Source organism: Stegodyphus dumicola, chromosome 9 (assembly GCF_044657685.1).
Source record: "Stegodyphus dumicola isolate Sdum_Otavi_A_Nest chromosome 9, ASM4465768v1".
Lineage (NCBI taxonomy): Eukaryota > Metazoa > Arthropoda > Arachnida > Araneae > Eresidae > Stegodyphus > Stegodyphus dumicola.
Genome location: NC_140776.1, coordinates 165,369,120 through 165,393,137, shown reverse-complemented (window position 1 = coordinate 165,393,137; position 24,018 = coordinate 165,369,120). Strand labels below are relative to the sequence as shown.

At 34.8% G+C, this 24,018-nt stretch overlaps 1 protein-coding gene across 3 annotated transcripts in view; it reads left to right on the top strand.

The window, feature by feature from the left end:
* Nucleotides 1-2,483: 2,483 nt before the first annotated feature.
* The window catches only part of LOC118181631 (uncharacterized), an 83,346-nt gene continuing 61,811 nt past the window's right edge, over nt 2,484-24,018 (top strand). Inside the window, exon 1 of one of the 3 annotated variants that reach the window (XM_085824304.1) lies at nt 2,484-2,637. The gene's annotated coding sequence lies outside the window, so the exon portion shown is untranslated. The remainder of the gene's footprint in view (nt 2,638-24,018) is intronic. The other 2 variants (XM_085824302.1, XM_085824303.1) reach the window with 2 other exon arrangements.

Sequence of the window (24,018 nt, the reverse complement as noted above, 5' to 3'; positions counted from 1 at the left end):
CCATTTATAGTGATTCATATAGCCATATAGCAAAATGAAAACAATAGTCCTTCAGGGACAAAGTCTCTTTGTACTAAAAACAGAAAAAAATATTGGATATCGGGAGGTTGGGGGGGAGGGAATTGAATTTTTATTTATTTATTTATTTATTTTGCATGGGAAAAAGTAATTTATCAGTATATCGTACAAAAGTTTGTTCTTGTTGTTGTGACTGATCTCGTTTGTCTGAAATTAGATGATTTCCACGAAATTCACCGTGGTGAGGAATCAAGATTATCTTTGGCAAGAGTCTTAGACACGATACAGGTGACAGTTCGACTTCAGTTCCGCCCTCATTTTCGAAGAAGAACATCCCGAGGGGACGGATCTTAGGCTCTCCCAACCTTCTTTCCCTATCACCAACATCTCGAGAGAACTTTCGGCAGCCGCATATTTAGAGTGCAGCCATGCCGCACAGACACTATACATTTACAAACAACCATGCCTTCTCCGGGATTCAAACCCGGGGCCCTCGGTACAGTAACCAGAGTCACTAACCACTATTCCAGTTGGGCAGCTAAACAAGTTAAAAATTTGTGTTTGATGAGAAAACATGTTTTCTATACAGCCTATTTCGCTATTTCTACATGGCGAGATAAATAGTAGGCTACGGCAGCTTAACTGCATTCCTCTCAGATCCTTTGAGTCTGCCAATTTCTAACGGCATTCTTCATCCCAGCTGCTAATGTGTAACGTGTATACAAGCCAGTTTACCTTAGAAATTTCTCCACGAAGGCTCTCCTTAGGCAGATACCCTAGAGGTTTTTCCATAATCACTTACACCCACCATCCCAGCTTCTAAGTTCCTTTTTCTTCTACATTGTTTTCCGTAATTATTTTTCCCCTGTCTATTTAATTGATGCGAATATATTTTTTATTAATTTTGTCAGTTGAACTAATAAATTAAGTCCCAGATTATTATATACCTTGTAGTCTTTGTATAGTTTTTAATAAAACGTTACATATTGCATTTAATTTGAAGTGCAGAGGCCTTTTTTTTTTTTTTTTTTTTTTTGGTAGAGGAGGCACGTTTAATTTTCGAAGGTACTGAAAAAGTTTGTTTATTTATTTAATTAGCGCCTTGGTTCAATTTAAGTGAACAAATAAATAAATAAATAAATAAATAAAAAATCTTTTTCCATGTGTATGTTTTTCCTCTTCATTATTCCTTTTTTAAAAGTTTGTTTTGCTATCTTTTTCACTGGCAGTCCCATTTTGATTTTTCTAAAATTTTTATAATTTAAATAATTGCAATATTATTACTTTATTTTCCCCCTCCATTTCTCCAAGCCTGTTTAGTTAAAATTATTACTTTACATTATTTATTAATTAAATCTATGTAGCAATTTCAGCAGGATGAATTTGAGTAGCATGAATCCTTTTACATTATTTATTGCAATTTAATTTCAAAAATTGTTTTACTCAAGAAAAGTAAACAAATTAAATAAAATAATAATAATAATAAAAAAAAAAACTGAAAGCTTTCAGATTTCACATTTCACCCAAAAGGGCGTTTTTTTAACGTTTTGTGTGTTACCTTTATTTACTAAATATAATGTTCTTCGCACTTAAGCCATAAAATTGAATTGAACAGCAATATTGCAAAATAATTTTAAAATGAGCAGATCTTTAGAATTTCCTATACACAGTCTCTTGCGCTGGAGATAAAAATGTTTTGTTTCCCGTATAGTGTTGCCATTACACGCTTTAAAATCGTTGAGTTTGTTAATCGAAAATTCGTTAAAGTGTTACAAAATATGACACTGATAATAAAACAAATTCTAAATTCTTAATTAAGACTTCCAGATGCTCCTCTTCGGTGGAGGATTATGTTATTCAAAATTTGATGGCTCTAGGAACCGTTGTTTTATCACAATGCGAAAAACATACATACATTTATACAGATTCTTCATTATTTAATTTCTTCAAATGTAATACAGGACGATAATATTTGGTGGCAACAGTTTGAAAAGTGAAACGGACATTTAAAGTTTTCGACGCAAAATGCAAAACGAAACTAATAGCCCTTCTGGCCTAATAATGGATAATAAAATTAATTAAAGTGAAAATAAATAAACAAGAAATTAAATTAAGGAAGAGTAGTTAAATTAATGAGAGTAATAAATTAAAATAGCAGATTTTTATCTTACTTAACTAGAATTAGAATTATACTCAAATAAATTGGAAACTACCGAAGCTCAGCTCCGATGGGTTTCGGCAGATTTTAAGTCCTGTCTTAGTATGTAATCTGAATTAGCATGTATAATTAGTAAGTGTAGTATTTATAATCTGAATTATTATTTGAATTATAATTAGTATATGTAATCTGAATTCTACGTTAGTTGTTAACACGTTTAGAAAAAAATACTAACTTTGTTCGGAGAAGTTGCCAAATATGGTGCTTTAACGCCAACTTGCTAGACAACCATTTCTGAAACGCTTAGTCGGCGCCGAAAGTTGAAATTGGACATACCGGCTACTGACATTCCTGTGGCAGTTGATCGAGAGAACTGTGAGTCGTTGCATTCGCTGTTGGTGTTTCTCTTGGATAGTACTTAGTTCGTTTATTTTACACCAGAAAAACCTTGTGCACAGTTGGTAAGTTGACATTTATATGTGTGTATGTCATTTCGCAATCTTGATATCTTATTTAGGAAAAAAATATTCTTATCTGTGGAAAGAAGGTGGAGCCCAACGAAAAACGTCTTTCACGCATCCAGCATTTGAATTTAAAAAATCTACAGTAATAACAAAAGTGGAAATATGTCCTGTTTTAATTAGTACGTGACTACGAATTTATTGAATGTAGTAATATTCTGATATTGCATATTAGTAGTATGTAATGTTCTGATTATTATTTATTTAGCAATTAAAAATGTATAGCTGTCAACGAGATGAAACTTTAAAATCATTTAAGATTTTACTGTCATGAATTAATTATAATTTTCGATTTGCTTTGTGCGATTTCAAAAACAAGCAAAAATGGCCTATCTTAAAATATTTTCAAATTCTGATTGAACGTGGTTTGAACCAGTCGTAAAATGGATATATGTTTGAAGTAGTAGTGTAAGCAAAGTCAGCTGTGTGAAATGCAAGTTTTCCCCAAAAAACAATTTAAAAAAATCGTATCGAAAAGAATTTAATTATTTCATTAATTAGGTTTTTTTTTATCAAAATTTGAATTGTCTAGCTGAAAGGATTGCGTCCGTTAATGGTATTTACTTTACGTAAAGGAAATTAATGAAAAAAGAAGCAGTTTTGATGTAGTATGTGGTATAATATTCTAAATAATTTTGTAGGCAGTAGAATTAATGTCTTCATGTATCTGTGCGTGTCATTTAACTTAAATCTGGAAGTTAAAAAATTAGAAATTTTAGCTTTAAAAAATTTTAAGCTAAGATTTTGTCTTTAGTGTATACAATAATAAATCACTTAAAATTACCAACAATGGAATTTTGATTAAAACTTAATTTAATGGTTTGTAAATTTAAGATTTTGCATTGTTGTAACTCCATTGCAAGCAGCTCTCAAATGTCTTAATTCTTAATATCGCTGAACTCGTATTTCATTAATAATCCATAATAATTTTGTTATGTAATAAGTTTTCGTGAATGAATAAAATACTTATTTATGTCTTAAGTACTGTCCGCATTTATAATTTCCTAAATCGATTTTTATTTAAAACTAGTGTCGTGTTTTTAATGAACACTGCTTCCGTTTTTACGCAGTTCTTACTTTCTGCATTTCTGGAATATCACTGCTGTAAAATTCATACATTTCGCCGGAAAATAAAGTAATTCGTGTGCTTACTGAATTTAGGTATTTGTAGTGCTTGACTTGGTGTTAATAAGTTGTTATAATTGAATAAATATTTTAAAATTTTTAGTTTATCTTTTGAGGAAATGTATTGCATATAAGACAAGGTAAAACCTTCTTAGCTCATAAAGAAAACAATAAATTTTTCGTATACCTAATTATACACCCCAAAAAAATATTTAAAAAAGAAATAAAATCTGAAAGCTTTTTAGATTTTATATTACGCCTAAAGGGGCGTATTTTTAACGTTTTGTGTTGCCATTATTTATTAAATATCATGTTCTTCCCGCTTAAACTATAAAATTCTACGGCAAAATCACAAAATATTTTAAAAAAGAAATCTATTTAGAATTTACGATAATACACAGTTTCGGGCCCTGGAAGAAAAAAAAAATTGTTCTACAGTGTTGCCACTGCTGGCTTTGAAATCGTTGAGTTTGTTAATCAAAAATTCGTTAAAGTGTTACAAAATATGGAATAGATAATAAAACATATTCCGAATTTGGGCTTGCACATGACCATATTCGTTTGGAGACGTAAGTTATTCAAAATTTAATGGCTCCAGGTACCGTTGTTTTATCATAATGCAAGAAACCTCCATATATTTATACAGATTCTTCATAGTTTAATTTCTTTAAGTATAATAAAGGGCGATAATATTTGGTGGCAACAGTTTGAAAAGTGAAACGGACATTTAAAGTTTTCATCGCAAAAAGAATTTGATTTATTGCCACATTTAGATAAAATACTGTGATATTCTGTTAAACGTGATAAACAAAAAAAAAAAAAAAAAAAATTTGTCTTAAATTCCAGTTAACACAGAAGAGGAAGCACTTCCGCAGAGAACCCGGTAAATGTAAACATCGCCAACTTTGGCGATAATAGTTCAAACCTGGTAACACAGCGGATTTATCCTATTCGCTTGTTCGAAGTTTGCAACCATTCCTCTTGCGTTCTTTAATAAAATGCAGTGTTGTATAGGTAAATAGAATTAATAAGTTTTACATAAAATTTATAAAATGTTAGAAGTAGTTAAATAAAATTTATATTAAAAAAAACTGCCATAGAAGCTTTGTCATATTTGTTATGAAGAATTTATTCTTCAGTTCGTAAAACTTAATGTTCCAAAACATGAAACTTCGACTGAAAATTCTTTATGGACCATTTAATACATGAAACTTACGGAAAATTCTTTTCATGCATGGCAGTTACAAATAAAATTGAGTTTATGCAATACGGACGCGATATATTCAACATACTGTGTTTCTATCTGAAATTGTTTTGAATTAATTTAAAATATAGTTTTGCTGTGCATGATATTAAGTAAGGTATAAAGCTATCATGTGTCCAATTTTTAGCTCTAATTAAAATTTTTATTCCCACTGTAAAATTTACTGTGCGAAAAATGGATCTTTGTTAACGAACGCCCGTATCTACTCACAATGAAAAACATGGGCGCCCGGAAGATCCGAAAAACAATTATATCAAAAAAATGTTTAATTAATTATTTGAAGGAATTTAACGGGTAGACGTAAAATGCAGTGTGATATCGGTACAATAGCACGTATATTTCACATGTATTAAGTACAAAATTTTTAGTACTATTCTGTTTTGAGGACCGTAAGAAAATTGCAGGGAAAATGTATGCTCAAAAGCGCCAAATCTAGGAAACGCGCCCATTTAACAGCGCGCCAAATCTAGCGTACGCGTTGATTTCAGATTGCGTAAGTTTATATAGTTCTATATTTCTTAAGACGCCATTGAAATACTAGTTTAATTTTAAAATTCTTTTTTGATTTTAAATCCTTTTTTAATTTTAAATCTTTTTTTTAAATTTAAATTTAATTTAATTTTTTTTTTTTTTAATATATCCTATGGATTTAACAATTTGGGAATTGCCCATGACGAAAAGTCGGCAATAGAATTTTCGGTGAACTGCAGAATCATCACCCACTGCTTGACGCTTTTTTAAGAATTGCACATACTCGGTATCCATGTGCACATCGACCTATTTTCACTTAAAAAAATATCCTACAATTGCACAAAAATGGCATTGCGCTAACCCTTGACTTTATCTATGTACACATCGACCTATTTTCACGTAAAAAGTAAAAGAAAATTGACAAAAATCCAATTGACAAATTGCAACAAATAAGTGAGCGGCAAACAAATAAGTGAGCGCTTCTGTACTTTACCGAATAAAAAAGTATTATATGAAATTAACCTTTCATCTAAATTGAAACATCAATCTTAGATAGTTATTTACAATTATACTTCCTTTCTTGCCGCAATTATTAGGGTTGCCACAATTCTTTTTGGTAGCATTTGGCGATTTTTACGGCCCTCGAAACAGAATAGTACCAAATTTCTTACCCGTTAATGGCGGTGATCTTAAATCTGATGGATAATCGGGATTCACTAAGGCAATCAAATTTAAATCATTAATTAACTGTGTTGAAAAGGTATAATAAATCAGAAAAATGGTAAAGTTAGGGTTAGGTTGTAAAATTTAGTACTAAAATTTATGATAATTTAGTAAAGGTACATTAGTAAAATTCCAAAATTAATTATAAAAAGATGGAAAATGTTATTCATGATTAGCCAGTTCTTTATTCCTGCTCGCCCGAAACTCTCGTGTTTTTTCTAGAAATGGTGATCTAGAAGATCTAGAATCGCGTTTTTCAATATCATTGCAAGCTAATTTACTTCAGTAATAACGAGAAATCTGATTTGATAATTTTTAACGCCTTTGTATGCAAAACCACTTTCTAGCTCTTCAACTGCGAGGTCGTTAAAACAATCAAGATTATCCACCAGGCACTTCTTTTTATGAGGGTCACATGAGGGTAGAATAAACCGGTTGCAGACGAATAGATAATTTGAGTCGTGATGCAATCGTAGTGACCTGCTCTTTGTTGTGTGCAACGAAATTTAGAAATTCTCGTCATCAGATTACGAGAACGTTTGCAAAATAATGATATTGCATCAATGGCATCGTCAAAAACTTGCGGGATTTTCGTAATCCAAATGTGAATTCAAACTCATCTTCTTTCGATATTTCTGAAAGGAAAACTTTTTAAGTTCTCTCTGTTAAGGTACAGAAATAAATATGTATTGGGAGCTTGAAATGCAGATGGACAAATTAAAAATTTTCTTTAGATGCAGCATTTAACGTTAGCCATTTTGAAAGCTGAATAACTACTGTATTGCACACAGCAATAAATACAGCTAAACAGGGTTTTTTAACGTCACGGTTTCAGTCCCTTGGGACATGTTCTTGACGAGAAAAAGTAAATTAGAACCATCAGTATAGCATAATTAGTTGATAAGCACATTTCCCATTTGTACCAGCTGCCTCATTGATGGAAAAAGTGACTTGAGATTTATAAAACGGTCGTCACATCTTCAGTGCAATGTCTTGGAGGTGTCTTCCATGACGGTCAAGGCGGATTCTTGCCCCAGGTACATGCGTAGGTGACATGACGCAGTGTCACCTAGGCATGTACCTGGGTTCTTGCGAAATGTTCATAATTTGACGAGTTGCATTTTAAAGATTAATGTCGGGTAGGTTGTGAGTTAAAAATTTGAGCTTTCAAATACCGTCAGAATTCTGCTACAGCAAGGTCCAGAAAAGTGAGTGTTATCAAACTGAAAGAAGTCGCTCGGAAAATACAGCAGCCATTTTTTTTTATAGTTTCCTGTGATTACATATAATAGAATACTGCTAGCCACCTGATTTTATATTTAGTGAAACACTGTAATAATCTGTATATTACGTTACGATAACAATAGCAAATAAGTCACTTGTCTCGAGAATATAAACTTTATTGAAGACACATAAAAAGGTTATTTTCATATGTTCCCATTGACCATTTTCGACAAAACGTCTCGAAGGGGAGTGATTTAGGGGCAATAATGGATACGCGTGACGTCGTGAACATTCGTATGACCTTCGCCTTGGTTTTATGTAACCCCGATTAGTCTTCAATAAGCCAATTTAGATTTTAAATTAACCGCTACTGCTATTTTAAATGCCATTTTGGCTGCCGATATAAGTTGTGCAAATTGTAATGAATTTTTTTTTGTCAGATAACCTCAATGCTTGAGCTCATTTATATCCATAACTTGTATGTATTGGTTAGCTGTGTAGGTACGATCTGTTCTAGTTTACTTTAGTAATTCCTCCACGAAGGTATCCATCCCCGTAGGCAGACAGGCTGGTGTGCTTTGCCATATATAAACTCGCCGGAATGAATGGCGAAAATTTGATGGGATCTCCGATAGCTTTCATGGACCATAAGAAAGTGCGTTAAAAAAAAAAAAAAAAAAAGGAAATTACTGATTTTTAATGACTACATCTGTCTTATATTGCTCCAGTAGCCAATAAAATGCAGTTGTCTCTTCACCTGTTTTAATCTTTGGGAATTCCATACTACCGAACGATCTGTGTTATCCAATTGGCAGTCAATCCCAATTATTTTTTATCTTTATAGATTGTGGATTGTTATAACTTAAAAGATAAATAAAAGTTTTATGCCAGTTAAATTTGTAATAAAAAAAAAAAAGAAATTACTGATTTCTAATGACTACATCTGTCTTATTTTGCACCAGTAGCTGATAAAATGCAGTTGTCTCTTCACCTGTTTTAATCTTTGAGAATTCCGTACTACCGAACGATCTGTGTTATCCAATTAGCAGTCAATCCCAATTATTTCTTTATCTTTACAGATTGTGGATTGTTATAACTTAAAAGATAGATAAAAGTTTTATGCCAGTTAAATTTGTAAAAAAAAAAAAAAAAAAAAAAAAAAAGCCAAAAACGTTAAGATAAGGAATCACCTCACTTAAAAATTACCTGACCTAAAAAATGCTCTTAACGTCAAAAACTGCTGAAGTATTTCTCTTTTTTGTGCAAACACTTGGGGATGAGCGAGTGGCGACCATCTCAATCTGAACTTCTGAAGTACCGCAACGGTTGGGAATTTGTTAGCTTTGAGATATTTCGAAGAACAGATGAGGCGATAAGATAATGGTCAGTGATAGCAGGTAGCTCTAATTCCATTTTACAAAGAAATCCCGATTTTTCTGCATTGATAGTTGTAGTATGCAATCATTTGCAAATTAATCCTTTTATTTTTGCTTTGTTTTAGAACCATTTTATATTGAAATGGGAAGTTTTTTTTTATCTTTAGTTATACTTTCTAATTTAAATATACAGTAGATTTTCCGTTACCCGAATTTTTTTGTAACTTATTTGTTAACATCTGTTTTTCTAAAACATTTCGAGGAATAGGTAAAAATGAGATAAAAGTGTGGGCCGCGAAGTTTCTTTCGATGCCAGTACTTTTTATAAGTGGACCTCTGGTTTTATGCAATCATCATTGCTGTTCTTGTATTTGTTACATGCTTCAATAGAGCCAGCACAAGCAGCAGAGTCCGACTCTGTTGAAACCTCCTTCTACTTATTCTTACAGCCTTAGACAGGTGCATCACCGACTGTTAAGACATGTAACTCACCTAGGCATGAGGGAGTACCTCGATGGTAGGGGTGCCAAATTATGGAATATGAAAGTTTCTAGGACAGTATTTGTAGTCATTGTATTGTAAGTAGGGTAGGCGCATTTAGATTAGTTCCTGGCGCACCAGCGACCGATTGGATAAGACCACTGAAAGCAGAGTTCGCCTCGGGTTCAAATCCTTGCGAACGGGTTGACATCATGGGTGCTTTTGTGGTTTTATCCATGTGTTTACGTCAGGGTTTCTTCAACTTTTTTCATTCGCAACCACCAGGACCCCATAATATATACAAAAATTTTGTGGGTCTCCATAAGTATTGCGCAAATCTGCATGAGTGAAACAGTCATTTTTTTTCACTTTTACTGTAATATACTATTGCAGTTTTAGGTCATTAATTTCTAATTTTAAAAGATAGAACAATGTGAAAATGTTAAATATGTAACAGACGAAATTACAGCGTCACGTGCAAAGCAAGGAAAATGAACGTTTATATTATAAAAAGAATGCGTCGAAACATTTTCGTTTTTTCTTTGTCTGTATTGTCTTGTCTTTATCCAGTTTCAGATACATTGTGTCAAAATATTTGGTAATTGTAAAATTATTATAATAAGTTAAAGAAATATCGAAACTGCTAAAATTTTTGGCGACACCCTGCTGCAAGTCGTGACCCACAGTTAATCCTGTGTTACGTAAATAAGAGCCAGTTTACGGTAAAAAGGCCTTCACGGAGGCATTCCTCCTCTTAGGTAAGATAACCCTTGTGCATTTTGTAATAATTAACGAACTTAACCCTGATATAACGAAATTCCTTTGTGCAGTTCTGAGTTTTGTGTCAACGTATCCTTGGTTTTCTCTGTATACGTAGCAGTTTCACTTGCGAAGTTCTTCACGATTGCATTCCTCCCATATAACGGACGGCCTGGCTGTGGATGTTGTATTATGTCCGTTACATGGGATAAGAAATGATTAACAGAAAGCATAAATTTCTGTTAATCATTAATCAATGGACAGATTCACTCAGTTTTTACTTGCACTTTATTACCAGTATCTTATTCCAGACATTTTCTTTCCTTCAATCCTCCATTGTGAATGAAAAATTTCTTCCTAATTATGCCATTTATATGTAAAAATATACACAATGGTACCTGAGTATACGTCCGCCTTGGACACGGAACTTTTTGTTTTGGTATCGTATATTTGTTTAGAATAAGAATCGAGTTCGATGAGTCACGACTACACATACTGCACTTGTTTACCTCTTCCGAGAGAATGCTATGACTACCGATGAGAGTCAATACACCAGCTGCTCCTATTCAATACACAACTGGCGCTATAACTCTGAATTTTCAAGTGATTTTATGTTTTTTCGCTTTCATTTTTTGTAAATTCATTAGCAGTGAGTTTCAGGAAAAAAGTTAGTGAAGAGGCAACCAAAACAAAGATAATTTTTAGGATAATTGTTAGGTGGGAAACAAACAAAAAAAAAAAAAAAAAAAAAAAAAAGGCTAGCCTTGCGAAAGGGATGAAATCATCGATTACCAAAGATTTTAGTTGATAAGAGACATCAAAGAATGTTTAATCTGGGCAACTAAAAACCATTTTTGTACAGTATTTCATTCAGTTAAGTACGGTATATTTCACCCAGTGCATTTGTATTTTAATATTCAAAAATGTTATACTAACAGGACATAAAATAAGAATGGATTATTTTCCCTTCATTTTTTGTTTGAAAATTCATTAGCGCTTACGTATTATCTCCGTCACCTTGGCGCAATTTGGCGAATTTTACGGAAGAAAAAGAACAGTTATTCTTATTTCAAAAAATTATATTACATACATATTATTATATACATATTCTACGTTTCAGCTATATATTTATTCAAAAAGACAATCAATAAATTTAGTTGCAGACGGGTTTTATGTTGTGTTGGAAATTTCGCAGTGATCGTTTTGAAAAAGAATTCGAAGCATTATTTCTTTGATAATTTTGCGGCAAAATAGTGTTACTGCAGAAATTTCACCTCTCTTTTGTCTATTATAAGAAAATTGTATTACATACATATTAATATTGTATTACATATATATTTGTGCTTAAATTGTATTACATACATATTAAGCACAAACTTTAAAAGCGAGTTAAAAAAAAAAATCATTGAACAGTTTACCTAATAAGGTAAATTTGATAGTTAAAACCATTCTGTTATCTAAGAAGATTTTTTAATATTTATCTAGACAAGAAAAAACTTATTAAAGTTGCGGTACAAATCCGATATTTGATAGATTGATTATGTATCCGTTTTATGTATGTCATTAATCTATCAATTTTATTATTCAAAACTGATATATATACATATATATATATATATATATATAGCTAAAATCTACAACTTGGAAAGTTTTTAATTCTTACAGAGAATAAAAAAAGATCTGGCTCATTATTTTTTTTTAAGCATGAATGAATGAGTAAAAATGAGTGTAAAAGAAATTAATTTTTACTTTACCACACGCCAGACTTTAAATTAATATTTGTTTTGTATGCACAATTTTTACAATATTGATAAACGAAAATAGAGGCTTGCAGTCTCAATAAAATGTCCCATTAATGGCGATAAATGACTTTTTGTAGTGCCCAATCTTCTTGGTAAAGAAAGAGGGAACAGGAAACGTCGCGCAGTTCGTGGATTAGATAAAAGGGGGAGGGGATCTTCGATCAAATTTCGCGCAGTTCGTACCCTACCGTTGAAATTATACCTTACTGTTCGATTTTTTTTTTATTAAACTATTCCATCAACAGTCATAGCCAGTTCCCCCGTAAGAAGTCCTTCACGAAAGCATATCGCATACCTAGCACTGGTAGCATAACGTATGCTTTGTCCAGCCGACCAACTTTGAACAATTTTGCAATTATAACAAAGTAATCCTTAAATGCTTATTACAGTATTACCCAAAAAGGAAATATGTAATAATACATATAAGACTGCTGAACACCGGTAGTTTTACTATAGGTTTGAATCCTTAAGAACGGGTTGGGCTGGGTGCTTTTTTTTCTTTTTTTTTTTTCCTCCGTGATTTTTCGTGCAACTTGAATACGAGCAATTTTTTCTTAGGAAATCCTTCATTAAGTCATTAAACAAATATTTCTATCGATTTTTGCTCTAGTTGGATAACAAATGCAATAAACTATAGCGATGCATAATTTGAAAGCCTGCTTTAGAGGGTATCTTTCATCTTAGCTAAAATTCCACGAATCACATTTTATAGTCGGCATTCGATGTTATGCAAAAGAGTACAAGTGCCAAAAATGGGAAAAAAAGACTTCCTCTGCAGTTTTAGCGGCCACATAAATCTGAAGTAACGTCGGACGCTATGCCTTAGACAGTAGTTTTTCATCGCGATTCTGTCCTCCACATTCTTTGCGGACATACAACCCATAATGGACGTATGACGTGTTTCCATCGTCCTACGCACTCTTAAAGTATCCCCAAAATGGAAGGTTGCGTTAAATATGCTCGTTATCACCGAAAAAAAAAAAAAAAAAAAAAAAAAAAAAAAAAAAGCCACTCACAGAAACGCGGGAAAACGTCACAGTAATTTCAGGTCATTTTTGCTTTCTCTAATGCTTAGCGCAACTTCCTTCTGTGCTTTCGAAATATGACAAAGTAAGAATGCATGAATAAAATGAAAATATTTTCTTAGTTCAAAGAAGATGGAAGATTGTCATTGTATGTAAAACTCCCAGAATATTTATGTGGGATTGGTCCAAGCGTAATTTTCCAGCTTGCGAATGCGCGAGAGTGTTCGTCGTTGTCGGAAATGAAAACAGGGATATGTGCAGAAGGGAGGGTATGGAACTTTAACCACTTGCGCTAAAAAGACGTGCCACGCACGTCGAGATGCTTTTGTCTCAAACCGCGAGCGACGTGAACACCACGTCGATAGGCATTTATCGCAAAAATGAAAATAACGTGGTGCACAAGTCGCCTAACAACGAGATTGTTAATTTCTCGAGTTACAGCTCTGGATTGCACTCGCAGACGCGGAGTGGCGGAAATGAGACACTTTACTGCTTGTTATATTGTAGCGCACGGCACCGCAACCGCGAAGTTTAGTCGTAGCGCAAGTGGTTATAGTATTTTGGCATTCCCTGTTCCGAGCACTTAAGCTCACTACAGGTCCACTCCCTCTTTGGGCACGTCGTGGTGGTTCAACCTCCACTATTACCCTCCAGGAGAGCAGCGCACCACCTGGAGACTGGCCCCAGGCAGCACCGGTCGTCAAATGCTCCTACCAGTCGCTTGGGCGAGCCCGTCGCAGCGGGACATTACCCAGCGACCCCGGGGGTTACCCCCTGGTTACTAGTACCACGCCGCGCTAGGACGTGCCAGACTCCGGGGCCGGCCAATAAGTGACCTTTCCCAGAGCCTTCAGAACCACCAAGTTCATAAATTTTATACCCCCGTGGCCGAGACTGCCTAGTACAGATCCTAGCCAGTAGCTTCGCAGAATTCTCTACGTCGACCCCCGGGGGGAGCGCAAGTGGTTAAAGCACATTTCTTGAAAGTGGGGGAGGGAGTAAAATTTAGAACTAGGAAACTCTTCCTGGGAGAACGGTGGAAAGAAAATCAGACGAAATCAGCCATACACTATTAAACGACAACAAAACAAATTACAATATATCCGTACTGCAGTTAGCGACACTCAGTTTTTCTGTTGTTTTGCTGGTGGTCTGGTTAGTAACTTTTTTAGATCTTTGGCGGTCATACAGTGTATTAACCTTCCTAATGATTCCACTAACGTTCCATTTGTTAGCATCATATTGTGTTGTTCGGAAACTAATTTCATTTTTCCCTAGGACAAGGCTTAATTGCATTTTTTCACAGCCATCTTCACACTTTATGTATTTTGACAACTGATACAGCAAGGCTTGTTTGTGAAAAAATTCGATTGATTCTACGCAGTAGTTTTTGCTTAGTGCCCTTTCAAATACGGAAAGTGAGAAGAAGCATTTGCCAGCATATTTTACTTTTTTTTACTATCGAAATGCTGTTCAAGCAAAAAAAGAATTATCCGTTGTATGTGGAGAAGAAATTGACAGAACTCCAGTGCCAAAACTGGTTTGCAAAACTTCGATCCGGCAGTTTTGATCTTGAAGATGCACCACGTTCTGGAAGGTTAGTCGAAGCTGATGAAGAGCTTAAGAACATGAGAAACCCATATGGCGAGCTCCGAGATTAAACCTAGGCGTTTCAAATGACCATAAAAGTCGAATTCGATCGTCTCACGAGTTGTTATTCGCCGGTTTGCATCAATGAATGCCTTTATGTGCCTTCATCAGCTTCAACTGGTCTTCCAGAACGTGGTGCATCTTCAAGATCAAAACTGCCGAATCGAAATTTTGCAAACCAGTTTAGGCAGTGACATTCTGTCAGTTTTTTCTCCATACACATCGGATAATTTTTCCTTGCGTGAAACACCATTTTAACTTTTTTGTTAGTTAAAGTAAAATATGCCGACATTGCTGCTTTTCACTTTCCATATTTGAAAGGGCACCAACCAAAAACTACTGCGTGGAATCAATCGAAATTTTTTACAAACAAGCCTTCCTGTATCAGCTGTCAAAATATATAAGGATTATGCGGCTTAAGTGGGCTGTGAAAAAATGAAATAAAGCCCTCTGGTAGGAAAAAATGAAATTACTTTCCGAAGAACCTTTATTTTGCGTTCATTATATTTGCAAAATACTTGATTTCTTGATTGTATTTTGAATCTTGCATTGTATTTATAAAGCAATATTCATTCAGTTGACTAGTTGACATATTGTTACGAAATGTCAAGGCGCGGTAAGATGGCTTCCACGCAAAGCATTTTTGGGGTTGCCATAAAAATGACAAGGGGAAAGCGGGGTTGCCATATTTGGCGAGAAATCGCCCAGTTGGCGACAAAATTGGTGACATACCATGGACGGATGGAGAACCTTCTGGAACGAATTCTTACTGGTTTAGCCCAGAATGTTCTCGAACACAAGCCAAAAACTATATAAACCCTGCTGGTCCGCAGTCAGTGTGTGTGTGTGCCTCGCATAGTGCGAGAGTGTTAGTATCTAGAGGGCGAGTCAGAGTGCCTCGTCGAGAGGGCGAGAGAGTGTGTCTCGAGTTAGTCCGTGCGGAGTCGGTCGAGTTAACAGCCGGCCAGCGAGTGCCGAGTGGGTCGTCGAGTGCACCGAAGGTCTCTTAGTGTATCGTCGAGAGAGCGTGTTGAGCTCCGGGAAGGACTGAACCAAAGAGTCGGAAGCAGTGCTCTGTGTGTCGTCGAGTGCATCGCGAGTTGTAGCGTGGAGAGTCTCCAGAGTACGTGGAGTTCCGAGAACGACCGAGCAGAGTCGGGAGCTGTACTCTGGTGCTTTCAAGTGAAGCTGTCTCCACCGTAATAGCCTGATAACCGGAAGGCTGTGTCGCTGATCGTGTTAGCGTGTTTATAGTAGTTCATCGACGACTGTAAACGTGTTTTGGAGCTGTCCTGACAATATTGGTAAATAAAGTGTGTTTCGATATTTCATCAAGTGTCGTCGTTATTCACTCCAAATCCACACAAACCCCATACGAACGTGAAGGAAGAAAATAACGCAACAACTGGTGTCAGAAGAAAGAAAAACGTAACAATATTATATGCGTGGAGAGCATTTCATTACCATGATAAATCAGAAAAAAAAACTTCTTTGGATTCTTATACCAAGGAGTTCTAAAGTTCCGTAAGCTAGTCTTAATGACGAGGAGAATATGGGAATCTGGTCGAAGCGCATTGTCTTGTCAAAAGCTTATCGGTGAATGGGTTTAGTAAATTGAATGGTTTTTACAATACGTAATACAAAAATTGAACCGTAAAATAATAATGGCGTAAAAATGCATCTCAGAATGACGTAGAAAGTTACGTCCTTCCTCATGGTATGCGATGGGAAACGCGGAGTAAGTTATATGAATAGTTAATTGAGAAAGTTTGAGGTAATAAATTATATGAATGTGTAATTGAGGTACTTCGGGAAAGTGACGTGAATAAGTGGAAAGAAGTATTGTTCGGAGATCGCGGTATAGTAACAAATGAATGTTTGAAAAGTGATTGAATTATAATTTTATTTTTTAACAGTTTAATTCTCTGAAGGGGTATCAGAAACCCCTATACCGACAATGTTAAATTGGCCATTTTCGATGTACCTTTTCCCAAAATCTGCTGTAGATACAAGCTTGAAATTTTTTTTCTGTAGTTAAAGTATACCTATCTGATTATACTGAAATGAGCTTTTGAAGCATTTTGAATTTTAGAGTAAATTACAGAATATTTTGTTAGGCATAGTAAAATTTAGCACTTTTCTCGCGCAAAAAAATTAAAGAAAATTTTTTTTCTAAATTTATTACAAAAAGCTCATTTCAGTAAATATTAGGGAACTTAATAAATAATCCATAAAAAGGTTAGATACCTGTGAGGTTCTGAGAAAAGGTACATCGAGTATAAAAAAATCACGTTTGGAGAAAAACGCGTTTTTATGTAAAAACCCTCATTGATCAAAGCGGTAGATGACAAATTAAAACTAGATTTTTTTACAGTTCTAATTTTCATAGAGATTAAAGAATGGTATTTTTAGAAAGATAAAAGTGTACAGAATTTGAAAATGCGAAAATCCGAAATCACAATTTTTTAAAGATTTTGGGGTTCCAACACCCCTGAAATGTTTTTAATTTATGGGAGCCTTCTGGAAGTTCTGACTCATATTTCCTAAAAGAGTTTTGTAGCTGCTTCTGGCGTGATAAAAGTACACGATTTTTCATGCAAGTTGCAAATTGGAATAAACGAAAAAGAAAAGCGAAGAAAAAAGTGATAGGCTTTTAAAACTGTTGTGCGACACTAAGAGGTCTTTACATAGAGTGTAAACGGGTAAACAACATGTAGAAGGTGTTCATTTCTAGAATATGCAGCTGTGTTTGCATTGAAGAGTCCATTGTACGCCGCCATATTTTTTACCTTTAATACCATGTATATATACTAAGCTGCGTTTGTTATGTATGTTACTATTTTGGACTGTTCATTACACGTGTATTCTTTCTTTGTGCTGTAAAATATGTTGTACTGCTTACTTAGTTATAACTGCGAAATTGCGCCAAGTCCCCATTGGTTTTCTGAGACAAAATAGAGGCGAATACGAATGTTTGATAATTCTAAAAATGAGTTTGTATCTGTGGACTCTCATTTATGTATAGTTTTTCTTTTGCTGAAGCCACAAAACAGTAGTAATTCTTCTCCGCTTCCGGCCTTACGAATGAGCCGATTACATGTAATGTTAACAATGGCTTAATTTCCCTTTAAAATATGTCTTTCCTCTTAAGAAGATAGTCGGAGACCACTGCATAATAGTTCCTCGTCATAAAGTACCAGCATCTTTATGGAAGTCTGCTGTGATTTTTCAAAGCAGAAACCGTCACAGTAACATCCCGTCATAAGATGCCCGGACCTACCTGAAGATCAGATTAACTAAAAGGTATTTTCGTTTGCTATATTATTCACTAGGAAGCTGAAACGTTACTTGCAAACGGATGCAGTTGCATTAGAGCATTGCTGACATTTTTAGTTAAACATTAATTTCCATAAGTACCCAGAACCTGGATGATAGGCTACCATTAGACGGTTGTGAAGGTTGCCTTTCTTCAAATTGAAACCTGATCTTAAAAGAATTGTCACTTTTATGGAGGCCATCTTTGTGAGATGTTTGCTTGGTTAATGTATATCAGTGCCTGCACTTCGGGTTATCGCTACGAAACGTTTGGAGAGCTAATATGTTTTATAGTAAAAATAATCGTAGAATAATCTTATCCAGATAGTAATAGCTCCTGAATACCTTCAGTAGCATTAAGGAGCAATTTCATTTCGCATTTTCTAATTGTATTCTTTGTAACACTAATCTAATCTCTTTCTCTTCCCGATCCTACCAGCCATCGAATAGTAAAATGGCAGAACACTGATAGATCGATTCAGTTTCAAATCCCACGGAACGGGGTGTTAGCTGCTTGGGAACTTCATGATTTTACCCCATGTGTGACATGGATACGAGAAAGTTTCCCTTAGAGTCATCCACAAAGGCATCCCTCCCCTTAGGTAGGTAGTTTGTCAAACGAAACACAACCAAACCCTTAGAAACGCGGTGTCTTCAGAAGGTACAGAGCTCTCGTGTGCTTTGTCATAACTCGAGTAATCCTAACTTTCCCTCTTCCCACGAAGAAGGCTTTAAAAATCTAATAAAAATTCTTTTGCTTTAAAAATCTAATCAAACATTTCTTCATACTAATGAAATGCAGTGTTCAGTACTAACGAAATGCAGTGATATGAAAGGAAATGTGCGTGATACTAATGAAATGCAGTGTTTTTCCTTACTGTAAAATAACAAATAACTCCATCGTTAAATCTTAGAGAGGAAGAAAGAATTATGTCCAACTTTCAACGATATCAGTTGTTTTCAGTGAACGTAAAAAATTTACTACGAATTGAGATTTTTTAACCAAAATTTATCGTAAGTATTCTGCGAGTAAACTGGCTGGAATTTCCATTCGTTCAACCTTTTTCTTGTCATAATAAAAAATTTCTTGTTTGAAAAACAGTGATACAATAAAACCTTAGGATACTTAAAACCTTTTCAGTTTTGAATATTATCTGCTGAGTTCACCATAACAATTGAATTTGAATTCAGAAATAGAAACGTATCCATTTCCAAGTTGCAAGCTTGCAAAAAAAATTCCCCTTTTATCACATTTTTTAACCATATCGGTATTTCTGGAGTGTTATTATCTGCTGTCTTATTTGGCGAAATCTTTCCGACGTGATAAGTGATAGACGTATTAATTTGGTAACCCTGATACCATTTTCATACGCACTTGAACTTCGCTTTTCTTCAGACGTAGGCGTAGTCGGAAACCCACGCGTTTTCGAGTCCCTTGAAAGGAAAAAGATCTGTGTTGACCGAAAATTCTAAACAAGCACTTCGCTTCCGTCTGCGTGAGGTCATCAATGACCGGAAAAAAAAAAAAAAAAAAAAAAAAAAAAAAAAAATGGTAATCATCAACCTTGAAAGGTACTGATTTGTTCTATATTGGATTTAATGTTTTCGTAAAAGCATTAATCTGATATCAAACAGATCGATTTTGATTTAATAGTTCTAACATACGTAGTTACTTTAAAATCATGCGACGTGGAATTGCAGCTTTTAGAATTCTACATAAGAATTATTCCCTTCTACTTTTTTTTTTTTTTTTTTTTTTTTCAAATTGGCTTAGCGAAGAATTAAAATAATTAACAAAAATTTTTGCTATCTAAAATATATTTAGTTATTAGTAATTCGTCTGCAAAATGGCATTTGTTCAAATACTAATTTCTGTAGTTTGCGTGCTTAATAATAATAAATGGATCTCTTTTTATTGCGGTCATTTAAATACATCCAGAATTCATCATTCATTTATTGTGACGACATTTTTCTCTTTTTGTCCGGATAAATGTTTCTAATAAAGAATTCTCAGCGCGGTCTGCTTTCAGAGACATGACGTGGAAAAAGACAATGCGCACTGTTTTTCGCCTTTTTAAGATTCAAATCAGTATAAATCACTTTGTTTACAGTTCATACCGTGCATTTTAATGATTTTGCGAATGTCCTTTGAAATGATTGATTTTATTTTAGCATTAAAGAACTTACCTTTGCAACATTCCAAAAATCGTTCCAGTTTTCCCTTGGAGATATGTATTTAGAATAATTTTTCCCCGTGAAACCAGACTTCTATGTTATTTTCCTTTCTTGTTGACAATATTACTTATCCTAGCTTTAGATATGGAAAACCCATGGCATTTCACAGCGTTTTTTAATAACAATATAGCAAATAAATTTCTTCGGAAAGAGCACAAACGTAGCCTTCCATCCATTGCTTCTTTGAAAGTGCCATATTGCATAAATACAAAACTGTCAAGTAGCAGACGATAATTTATACTTTCAAAAATAAAGTTGCAGTTAACAAAAAATTTACAAGCAGACGATTTTTTTTACAGCAAAGCAAAATCGTCTAAAAATGTGGAGAAAAACCTTTGTAGCAATGCTCAGTCTTGAAAGTGCCGGTCACTAAGTCAGCCATTGTTCGAAAAGACAGAAATCTGTATAAATATGCCCGGTTTAAAGTGCTGGTAGGTTTTAGTTTGATCAGTAGAGGAGATGAAATGTTATTTGCGCCGCGATTCGATCTGATAATTATTTTTCTGGACTGTAAGTCTGCATCGTGATCTCCATGAAAAAAGGACTTTTCAAAAAATTTTCAGGATTACATAATTTTCATTTCTCTTACACTACTTTCCAGAGTCCATTACTCGTTTGCGCTTAAAAGAGCTCTTTTCGAGAGACTAAAGGCACAATAATCCATAGGTGAAACATCAAGGACTTCCCAGGACTACATCGAAAGACCCATATGCAATACCCGTATCAGTCTTCAGTTTTTCAAGGGCTGCAGTGGTTACTTGTCGAAATATGACTTGTTTATTTGTCTTGCTAGTTCCCTGTAAGTGTCAAACGTAAACCTTTCTTTTGAGTTTACGTTGTGTTAGTTGATTTTAACATTTGTATCCATTCTTTTTAATTTCCCGTTGTAGGAGAATTTTGTGACTATCATAAACCCGTCATTGAAATTCCTTTGCATTGACTGAACCAGGTTGGTACATATCTAATCTTCGTTTTCGATTATAAGTGGACCTTTTTTGGTGCAGTCATTTAGGTAAGAGACAACGATGTCAAGATATAAAAATATTTATTTTGCTAACTTAACTATTTTTAAAATTAAAGTAACATTTTCGAAATGCATCGCAAACAGTTACAAAGTTATTGAGTAAACATCTAAAACATTTGAAATCCATTACCTAAGTCTTGCTATTATAGGAATTTAGGTTATTTATCCTTCTTTGGAACTGAAAAAAGTAGTTTTACATAATAGTATTTCCTAGCTACAATACAGATCGATATAGTGCGGTTTCGAATACTGCTCATATGTTGCTTTAAATCATATACAAATAAAATGAATCTTAAATTACCTGCAACCCACAAAATACAAAGTATCATATTGGTGATGGTGCCCCGTCATAAAGATTCTGACACTTTTATGCAAATCCGACACTGTTCAATAATAAAGCTAATGAAACTGCTAATAAAGCAAATACAAATTCCACTTGCATAGCAGTGCCGATCATAAAGGTACTGGCATTTTTGTGAAGATTACTTTCTTCAAGGTAAAAATTGGTCTTATGCATATTAATGCAGGAGAGCAACCTTGTAAAGATTGTCTTAGCGATCAAATCCAGCTTACACAGATACAAGCACTTTTATAGCGAGGTAGCGTTACGCAGCGGTCCAAATATCCATGCGTGTGTTTCACTGTCTGTCGTGGACAAATATGTCTATGAATGAGTTTCAGTTTTTGTTATTTATTAGAATATCAAAGTAGTAATCATTCTTCATTCTCACATAATCGAGTCTTATATTATTCTGTCTGCGTCACACTCGGCTAAATCTTTTGTATTCCCTTTTTATGGTTTTGGGAGAGTTCTGTCTGGGAGAGAGGCTGATTTGCGGCCAGCGCTTCCCACCCCTACAGGTCAGTTCCCTCGTTTTCGTGCAGCCGACACGCGCAGAAGAATGTTCTATGTTCTCCCACCCACCCTCACACCTACGTCAACTGGCCTTGGAAATAATCGGCTTCGCCTCGGAACTGCCAATTCGTTCTTCGAATGCGCCATTTTGAGACGTGTTCGATAAAATATGCAAAGAGCATTATCGTGAAAGTGAATATTGTTTTAAGCTCAGCAGCAAATGCTTTAAAATTCTGATCGCATGTTAGCTTAAACTTTCAATAGATGAGAAGTGGATTGAAGTGCTTATTAGGGAGAGTTGAACCATGACGAAAGAACGACGTTTTAGGAATAGCTTGAGAATAAGTAACATTGTGTGATACTAACCAATAGTTAAGTAGAAGTAGTTATCGATTCTTAAGATTTTTTAACTAAATTTTAAAATGCATGTGTAAGATATTAATAAAGGTATCCTATACATTTCCTCGGGGAAGAAGTACGTACTAAGGAATTCGGTGGTAATGGTGTAACACCAGAATGCTTAGTCATAAAACGTACAACTATAGTAAAATGTTCTTGTGAATAATATCAGGTGAACTGTTTATTATATGTTATGTATATGTTTATTAGTACTTGAAAGTCCAGAAGTATAGGTGATGATGATGTCGTGTCTATGACAGAGTGCAATTATATAGCTTCGAAACTGTCAAAGACAGCTTTTGCAACCTCGGCAGCTCTATCAGTATAAAGTAGGTCCACTGGGTCTTCAATGCCGATGTCAAACAGTCTGACCTGGATTGCTGGGCAGCTGAAGATGTGATGGCGAGACAGTGGGATGTCTTCTGGGCAATGAGGACAAATGTTGGTGTAACTACGCTGTTCGTCTGCAGAAATCCTCCTTCCTTTTAAGTGATTTGTCCTAAGTCTGGTTATGATAGTCGATATGGCTCTGTCACAGTTCAATTCCGGGATGGAGTTTCCTTTAACTTGACCGATTAGTCTTTGGCTGGCAACTGCATTGGCATCAACGAGGGTTAGGCAGTTGGATGGTTGAGGAGAATCACGGGATGCCTTTGCAAGCTCATCGGCCTTCTCATTACCAAAAATATTTACATGAGCCGGTATCCATTGTAAGATGCAGGATCTTTGGGCAGCAGTGATTTTGTTTGTGAGCTCAATGATCTGATGACTGAGTTGACGCTCTTCTGGATCGCTTGTAATACTGATTTGCAGTTAGAGAAAATGATGATGCCCTTGGAACTCTGGTCTTCTTTAGAGATAAATCTCCAAAGCATAGGTATAGGTACTTGAGTATAGTACCAGAAGTATAGGTACTTGAGGGGTATCACTTTTTTAAAGTCATACTATGGCTCCTTAGAGGATGTTTTCAGAGGGATGACGTTAAATATTTTCCCTTACAAGTATGAACCCGAAGTACCCTGAATTTATATATTAAAAATTCCTAATATCATTTCCTTCTATATAATTTCCAGTTTCATTGATGTACCGATGTCAGTGTGATTTTTAGTTCTTTGAGATACCAGTGGAAGTCATTTCCTCCCTGTATTTCGTGTTAGTTTCTTATTCTCATCCACCATCTCATATCTTTTCCTCTTGAGCTTCGTTTTAATTTTTGGGAGAAAAAATAATTGCTTGGAGCTAAGTTGGATCAGTATAAAAAGGTTAGTTAATGACAATCGTATTCTTGGACATATAAAACTGAGGCATAGCAAGTGAGAAAAATGCCAGTAATTACCATAAAATGCGCAAGGACTGTCTTAAGATATACCTTCGTTGGACGCCATCGTCGCCTGTTACGCCGATGACACGGCAATACTTAGCAAATCTCTTAAAATCCAAATCGCGCCATTCAAAAGCTGCAAACAGCAATAGATTATATACCTTCGTTGGAAGAACTTTCAAAGGACAGCTGCGCGAGAAAATCTCGTGCAGCAAACTCATGAGGCAGTACCAGTGTTTAATCATTTTATTCTTCCAAACATTCGGCTTATG